This window comes from Macadamia integrifolia, chromosome 11, assembly GCF_013358625.1.
Source record: "Macadamia integrifolia cultivar HAES 741 chromosome 11, SCU_Mint_v3, whole genome shotgun sequence".
Classification (NCBI taxonomy): domain Eukaryota; kingdom Viridiplantae; phylum Streptophyta; class Magnoliopsida; order Proteales; family Proteaceae; genus Macadamia; species Macadamia integrifolia.
In genome coordinates this window covers 4,966,667-4,975,987 of record NC_056567.1, presented here as the reverse complement: position 1 = coordinate 4,975,987, position 9,321 = coordinate 4,966,667, and positions in this window count along the sequence as shown.

Below are 9,321 nucleotides of genomic sequence, written 5' to 3'. Positions count from 1 at the left end.
TATTGTACAGTGTTCATTATCTTACCTTGTCATCTTTTGATATATTTGAGATATCATCTGGAGAACACATTCTAATACGTATGGTGGGGTCCCCATCTCTATCTTCTGAGACAATTTTCCTTTCCATGTATCGAAGTTGATCATGGATTCTCAACGTTGTTTTTGAATTAATATCAACATTTATCTTCAAGAGATGAATTTGAGTGAGTTCTTTTATTGCTAATCTTGGATGCATCTCACAAGCTTCCTATATTGAAATTGCTTCTTCTGCTAACCATTCAGCGAAATGACATGCAATATCAAGAAATATAGTTTTTGCAGGTTTACTAAGTTTATCACAACTTATCTTCAACTTCCCAATGACCTTATCATCATAGTTTTTGATCGACATTATTGGGACCCTGTCATTAAGATTTTCTCTCAATACTTTTATTGTATCTTCCCAATCTCTCTTGTCTTTGCCAAATAAAAAGGAACCCAACACCTCTAGAGTTAGGGGTAGCCCTTTAACGTAGCATACAATTTCATATGAAAGCTACTTATACTTTTCTGGAGGTTTATCCTTTGAAAACGCATACAAACTTAAGAGTTGAAGAGAATTCTCAGAAATTAGTCCTTCAGGCTTGTATATTTGAATATTTTTAGTAACTTTATGGATATTCAAACTTTCGTCATCTCTTGTTGTTATGATGACCCTGCTTCCTTTACCAAACCAATGGATTCCACCAGCCAATACATCAAGTTATACATGGTCATCCACATCATCAAGAATAAGAAGAAATTTTTTTTTTTGAAGCTTTTTTTCTATCAATTTTGATCTTTGGGAAACAGTGCTCACATCATTGACCCTTTTCAAGATATCTTTAAGAAGTTGATTTTGCAAGGAAATCAAACCCTTATCTCCTTGTGATGCTTCGTCTCTCACGTTTGCAAGAAAACTATGCCCATCAAAGCTTCTAAAGATGCGATTATAGATGACCTTTGCTATAGTTGTCTTTCCGAAGCCGCCCATGCCACATATTGCCACAAATCGTACATCATGACAACCAATATTTAATAAAGAAAATAATTTATCTATGTGGGAATTTATTTCAATAGGGTGTTTACATTCATCCAAGGGGGTGCTACATATTTCTCCCAAAGCCCTTTGAACAATTAATTCGACTAAATTTAACTGATCCCTACAATTTGTTGTGTTAAAATGTGTATCACAACAATAAGTAACAATGTGTAAATCGTTCCTACAAAAAATAAGAAGAGATTACTTTAACTTTTTTATGGAAAAGAATAAAGAATTATAAATGGTAAGCACTCATAAAGAGAATTTAATATGGGTAGAAATTAAGAAATCCAACCTTTTGTACAGAGAAAAGGTACTAGTGAGCAATTATTTTTTTATGGGAGAGGGTTCTCTGAGCAAGCAGGGTACTCTGCACCCTCTTACAATGATTTTTTTAATTATTTTTTATTAAAAAATAAAAATATTCCATCTGAAAGGGGGTGTAGTACACCTCAGGCACAGGAAGCTTTTGCCTTTTTTAATTGTTCATATTTGTTTCACAAGTAAGTCGTACATATCACCAGAATAAATCATGCAAAAGCATAACAGAGACCGAAAAATGATACCTTATTGCTTCACATGTAAAAGAATCGAAAGGAAACTATATCAATCTTTGATGGACCAAACAACATTGGTTTAAGTGAGTCGAGAAAAAACATATATAGTAGGTCAACATGAAGTTATGCTTGCTGTTATTTTTATACGATGTATCATATTATAAGTTATTCAAATTTGTTTTATTTTGAAACCTAAATGTGGTATTTTTTAATTATTATTTAGAAACCTCTAATTCTAAGGTCAGGGAATAATCTACTTAAGGAAAGGTTATTTTATGGTAGTTAAATCCCTGGAAGTAGTAGTTAACTCGAGTAAATTATGTATGAGTATATGGATTGTCACGCTGGGTCTAGTAATCTAGTGGTTTAAGATTGAAATATAAAGGACATAATCTCTTTAATTTCAGAATCTTTTATAACCATATTTTCTATCTAATGTTAACTTCTATATCCAAGGTTTTGGTCCGCTCCTTAAAACTTTGCTTCTACCATAAATTTCTATGATTTATAATATTTTATTGTTTCTAATCAAATTCAATAATTTTGATGATATTATGAAAGTATAAATCAGGGTTGGGGTAGAGAGAGAGAAAAAATATATTTTAGTTGAGGGATCCTTTTGAATGATGGCCTCAAATTCATGACCCAAGAGAATGGTCTAGTGGCTTAGTGAACTTGAAAGATCTCTAACCTACACGTTTAAGTAAAATAGACTTCTGGTCCATTTAAAATAAAGCTAGGAGGCAACCTCCTAGGTTTGGGCCCAAGACCCATAACATTGGCCCCAATTGAGGTTGGGAGGATGGTATTATGGCCTCACAAGTCTGGCCTCTCATATAACCAACTAAAACTACTTTTTTTCTTTTTTAAATGATAACATAAACTGGCCAATTATGATGCGGGCAGTTGACAAATCTGCCCTAAATTGTTTTCAACGGATGTGCCCAGGAAGATGTGGTCATGGGCTGGTGTCTCACCCCATGAACATATTTAAACAAGGTCAACTACAAAGGACAAATTTCAAAAGCTAAATGGGCTTAGAAAGGCCTAAAAGGCAGCAAAAGACATAATTGGCAAACTTAATATAAAATGTCCACAAACTGATATATACTTGGCTGAGTAACACCCCGGATGTAGTTCTACTGGTTTAAAGGCACTATGTGTTAACAGATGTCTTCAGTTTGAATCTCATCGCAATTGATCTATTACACGGGTTGGGTGTGGTAGCATGTAACCCTAAAATCAGGCAGGTTTAAGGGGTTCCTTGTTAGCAAAAATAATATACTTGCTGACTTTTAGAAAAAAAAAAAAATTATACAAAGTAATAACTACAAGAGCATGAATTTTTCCATGTCTGAGTTGTAAAGTTTGAACTTTTTAAACTGTGTTTGGTAGCCAAGAAGAAGAAAGAAGTGAAAAGCAAAAAGAATCCAGAAAAAAAAAAAGGAAAATTTTAAATTTCAAGATTACTGATTTGATAACTGATTTTGTTTATCTGCTCCGGGTGTGAGGGATTGAGAAATGGGCAGTCTTGTAGAAGAAAGAAATAAGAACGGTACTTATCAAAAAAAAAAAAAAAAAAAAAAAAAAAAAAAAAAAAAAAAGAAAAGAAAAGAAATAAGAACAGATACTTGGAAGATCTAGCATGATTTTTTTTTTTCTCAAATCTCCAATTTAGACACCGGTATGTGCCTGGTTTGCATTTGTGATTTCGAATAGACCCACCAGAATTTTCTTTTTGGCTTCGTTTGGCTGCAATGAGAATTTAAAAGGAAGGGAAGTGAAATTTTCATACCTTAAAAAGAAATGTTTATAATCATTACCCTATATGATTGTATAAACTACTTAATTTTTTTAACTATATTTAGTAATGATATATTTTACATGTAATTTTTATTTTACATATGATAGCAAAAGGTTTTGGATGCAAAGTAAAGTGAAATTTTATAACCAAATATGGAATGATTTGAAGTTAATGTTACAGTCATATGGTAATGATTACATATGTTTCTTTCTTTAAGTATGAAAATTTCACATTCCTTCCCTTTAATTCTCCGCCCTTACAACTAAACATAGCCTTTATGAAGATGATTTGATGCATTTTGGAGTGTTTTGAGCTTTCCACGAAAGAGGGATCTTTCAAGTTTGGAAGTGGGCATATGGTCATGTAAGATAGACATGACCGAGTGAGAAAGAGAGAGTTGGAGACAATGGCCTCTTTCTTTCCAAAAGAAAAAAGATATCAATACAAGAAAAATCTATCTCCAGCGGATGCTTTCGTTCCTACTCAGTGGATTCATCATTTTGTGATTTCTACAATTGCTTGAAAGAGAGAGAAATTGAACATATTATTCATTATAGTACTTGATCATTTGAGTTTTGTTGTTTGTTTAACCCATCCGTGCATAGGTGTTCATAATTGGAGATTGTGTGGATAGACATACGGACACCTTGGTTAATGAAAAAACACACAAGCTCGCAATCAATTAGACCTCCCAATATGGAAAGATTTCTTTTGCTACATGGAGGACACTACACAGTACTGGACAATGAAGGCATGGAGAGGATCGCTGGATCCATTTAAAGCATCCATGGTGATAGTCTTAGGAAAACTTGGTCATATATATCAAGAGTATCTTAGGAACAAGTTTATATGAAAGTAAGACTTACTCAATGGTAGGGTTCCCCTTGAGGGGCCACCCTTTTAGACTTCCCACCTCTTTCAAAGCATTCTTACAACTGTCTACATCAGCAGACTTCCTCTGGTATTTCTTAAATGGACCCCGAAAACTTCCAGTCTGATGTTGAACATCCCATGGCTCAACATCAATGAATACGGGTAGAATGGTTTGACCATTTGATAAATGGCACTCCCATATCTCAGCAAGTTCTAAGAGACAATATTTGCTCTTTGAATAGTTTTTAGAGAAGAAGGGAATCGCGATTTCAGACCCTCGGATAGCTCTTAGAAGCGATGGACAAATCTCTTTTCATTCCCTGAGATCTTCGTTATCTCTGTAGGTATGGATTCCATCTTTTATAAGAGCATTGTAAAGCAAACTGAAAAAGTTTGTGCAAGTATCTAGACCTCTGAAATTGATAAACACATTGTAAGAAAAAGGCCGACGAGAGAAAGGAGATGAAGTAGTAGCCCTTGATGATGAAGCCATGAACTTGCAGTAGTTATAGAGATGGTTTCGGAGCTCCCTTTTCTTGCTGGACTAGAGGAGCTGATCTCTTCTTCTTTGGTACAGTACTCTTTCCTGCATCAATTGTTTCCTAATATAAAGGCATTGGATCTTTCTTTGCAGTCTATAACAGTAAACTCTGTCAAAGAATTAGTTTTTATTAACCAACCCCTAATTATTAATGGTGTTATGACAAAAGAAAACGTGTTCTGCCGCTACTCTCTATATTGGATTCTGAGTGATCACAGCTACAGATTTTGTGAAGCTAGTAGAATTTAAAAGTATTATGACTAAAAGATCAAATTTTACGCAGCCATAGCCATTTAGAAAATTTCGTCCTAAAAATAATAGGACAATTTTTGGTTTTATTAAAATGGAAAATATATTATAATGTAACCTTTTAATGGTAGACGGAAGTTTTAGGTAAAATTCAAATTATTGGATGGGTTTTTGTCTGTAACTTGACAAATGTTTGACGTAATACAACATATTCAGACATGCGTGAAACCGAATCATCTTCTTGTTACTTACTGTGGTCCTACTGTTAATATTTGACAAGGATCCAATCTCTATAAGCAGTTTGACTTCTGTTAATTAATTTCATTCTATTTTTTTCTCTCTTCTGTGGGGAATTTGAAATTGGATAGTTAAATTAATAGTCATTGATAGTTATATTTTTCAAAAAAAAAAAAAAAAAAAAAAATCATCTACTTGAATTATTTGAAGAGATGAAGAATGCTGCTTAGTTGTATGGCCTCCATGCCAGCACCTAAGCCAATGGGGGAGCATGTATAAGAAACCACCCATGTGGCCAGGGGCATCATTTCATGGGATCTTGTGAGAGGGTGTAGGGTGATTAGGTAGCATTCTTTTTCTCATATCTTTTTTTGTTATTAAGCTTTTTCTCTTAATTAAATACCTACAATGAGACAAAGATATGAACACATATGACTGGTGAGAAAAATAGTTAATGAGCCTGGATCCTCTTCAGCCAGCTATACCCTCTAACCCATCTCACACTATCCATAGGGTGTGATCCCCACACCTTTTGGATCCTTTCCAAGCCAACCCTATGCCCCAAACCCATCCCGACATCTCCACACCCCATCAATGGTGTGAGATGGGATACAACCGCCTTGAAAAGATTCAATTTCATAATTAAACTCTAATTTCAAAAGTCCATTGGTGAGCCCACTTTTAAAAAATTGCGTTACTTTTTTTTTTTTGTTTTAAATAAATGCGTTACATAACTACAATATGAACACCTTACACCCACCCCCCCCCCCAAAAAAAAAAAAAAAAAAAACCTACAATATGATCACGATTTGTAATGTATTATTCTTATCTTTCTCTTCTCTCTTTTAAGTGGGGGAGGTGGGACCCATAAATGAGAAAAATTTTAAACAACGTTTTTTTCTAAACCAAATAGCAAGTTTAATATTTAATTTATTTATTGTATTTTTTTTCATATTTAATTGATTCAACTTGCATTGGTCCACCCATACATGTTGAGGGCTACAGCCGGCTGGAAAGGATCCAATTTCATAATTAAACTCTAATTTCAAAAGTCAATTAGTGAGCCCATTTTTTAAAAAAATGTGTTGTTTTTTTTTTTTTTTTTTATTTTTTATGTTTGTGTAAAAAATAAATGCCTTACATAACTACAGTAGGAGCACCTTCCCCACCCCCCCCCCAAAAAAAAAGTATTATTTTATTTTTTTATTTAATCGATTCAACCTGCATTGGTCCACCCATACAGGTTGAGGGATACAACAAGCTGGAAAGGATTCAATTTCATAATTAAACTCTAATTTCAAATGTCAATTAGTGAGCCCACTTTTTAAAAAATGCGTTACATAACTACACTATGAGCACCTTACCCGCCACAAAACCCCCCCCCCCCAAAAAAAAAGAAGAAGAAAAAAAAAAAAACTACTACAATATGATCACGATTTGTGATGTATTATTTTCGTCTTTCTCTTCTATCTTTCTAAGTGGGAGAGTTGGAACCCATACATGAGAAAAAGTTTGATGACTGTTTTTTTTTTTTTTCTAAACCAATTGCAAATTTAATATTCAATTATTATTATTTTTATTTTTTTCATATTTAATCGATTTAACCTGCATTGGTCCACCCATACAAGTTGAGGGATATGGCCGGCTAGAAAGGATTCAATTTCATAATAAAACTCTAATTTCAAAAGCCAATTAGTGAGCCCACTTTTCAAAAAATGCATTACTTTTTTTTTTTGTGAAAAATAAATGCGTTACATAACTACAAAATGAACACCTTACCCCTCAACCCGCAAAAAAAAAAAAAAAAAAAATCTACAATATGATCACGATTTGTAATGTATTATTATTCTTGTCATTCTAAGTGGGGGAAGTGTGACCCATAAATGAGAAAAAGTTAAATGCGCGTCTTTTTTTCTTTTTTTCTTTTAAAACCAAATAGCAAGTTTAATATTTAATTGATTTTTTTTCCCACATTTAATTGATTGAACCTGCATTGGTCCACCCATACAGGTTGAGGGATATAGCCAGCTGGAAAAAATTCAATTTCAAAATTAAAATCTAATCTTAAAAGTCAATTAGTGAGCCCATTTTTTAAAAAATGTGTTACTTTTTTTTTTTTTGTGAAAAATAAATGTGTTATATAACTACACTATGAGCATCTTAAAAAAAAAATAAAAATTTGATCGTGATTCTTGTCTTTGTTTTCTCTCTTTCTTAAGTGGGGGAGGTGGGACTCATACATGAGAAAAAGTTTAATGACCATTTTTTTAAAACCAAATAGCAAGTTTAATTTTAATTGTTTTAATTTTTTTTTTTCATATTTAATTGATTCAACAGCATTGATCCACCTATACAGGTTGAGGGATATTGCCAGAATAGGATTCAATTTCATAATTAAACTCTAATTTCAAAAGTCAATTAGTGAGCACACTTTTTAAAAAAATGCATTGCTCTTATTTTATTTATTTATTATTATTATTATTTTTTTGTAAAAGAAAAATGCTTCTACAGTATGAGCACCTTACTCCCCCAGCTACACCACCAAAAAAAAAAAAAAAAAAAAAAAAAAAACTACAATAAGATCACGATTTGTGATGTATTATTCATGTCTTTGTCTTCTCTCTTTCTAGGTGGGGGGAGGCGGAGTCATGGGACCCATAAATGAGAAAAAGTTTAATGAGCATTTTTTTCTAAACCAAATAGCAAGTTTAATATTGACTTTTTATTTTTCATATTTAATTGATTCAACCTGAATTGGTCCACCCATACAGGTTGAGGGATACAACCGACTAGAAAGGATTCAATTTCATAACAAAACTCCAATTTCAAAAACCAATTAGTGAGCCCACTTTTAAAAAAATGCGTTACATAACTACAACATGAACACCTCAACCCCCCGAACCAAAAAAATAAGAAAAAAGAAAAAAAATCTACAATATGATCACGATTTGTAATGTATTATTCTTGTCTTTCTAGGTGGGGGAGCTGTGACCCATAAATGAGAAAAAGTTTAATGAACGTTTTTTTTTTATTTGGTCTCCAAATAGCAAGTTTAATGTTTAATTTGTTTTTCTTTTTCCACATTTAATTGATTCAACCTACATTGGTCCACCCATAGGTTTAGGAATTTAGCAGGCTAGAAAAGATTCAATTTAATAATTAAACTCTAATCTTAAAAGTCAATTAGGAAGCCCATTTTTTAAAAGCATTACTTTTTTTTTTTTTTGTGAAAAATAAATGTGTTACATAATACACTATGAGCACCTTACCTCCCCGCCACCCCCCCGCCCAAAAAAAAAAAAAAAAACCACAATTTGAGCACGATTTGTAATGTATCATTAATTCTTGTCTTTGTCTTCTCTCTTTCTAAGTGGGGGATGTGGGACCCATACATGAAAAAAAAATTAATGACCCTTTTTTTCTAAGCCAAATAGCAAGTTTCATTTTTTTTTTTCTCCCATATTTAATTGATTCAACCTGCATTGGTCCACCCAAACAGGATGAGGGATACTGTCGGCTGGAAAGGATTCAATTTCATAATTAAACTCTAATTTGAAAAGTCAATTAGTAAGCCCACTTTTTAAAAAATGCATCAATTTTTTTTGGTAAAAAATAAATGTGTTACATAACTACAATATGAGCACCTTAACCCCCAACCCCCCCCCCCCAAAAAAAAAAAAAAAAAACACAATATGATCACGAATTGTGATGTATTATTCTTGTCTTTCTCTTCTCTCTTTCTAGATGGGGAGGTGGGAGTCGTGGGACCCATAAATGAGAAAGAGTTTAATGAGCTTTTTTTTTTTTTTAAACCAGAATAGCAATAATTACTTTCTTTTTTTTTTTTTCATATTTAATTGAAATGCCTGCATTGGTCCACCCATACAAGATGAGGGATACAACCGACTGGAAAGGATTCAAATTCATAATAAAACTCTAATTTCAAAATTCAATTAGTGAATCCACTTTTTAAAAATTATGTTACTTTTTTTTTTTTCTG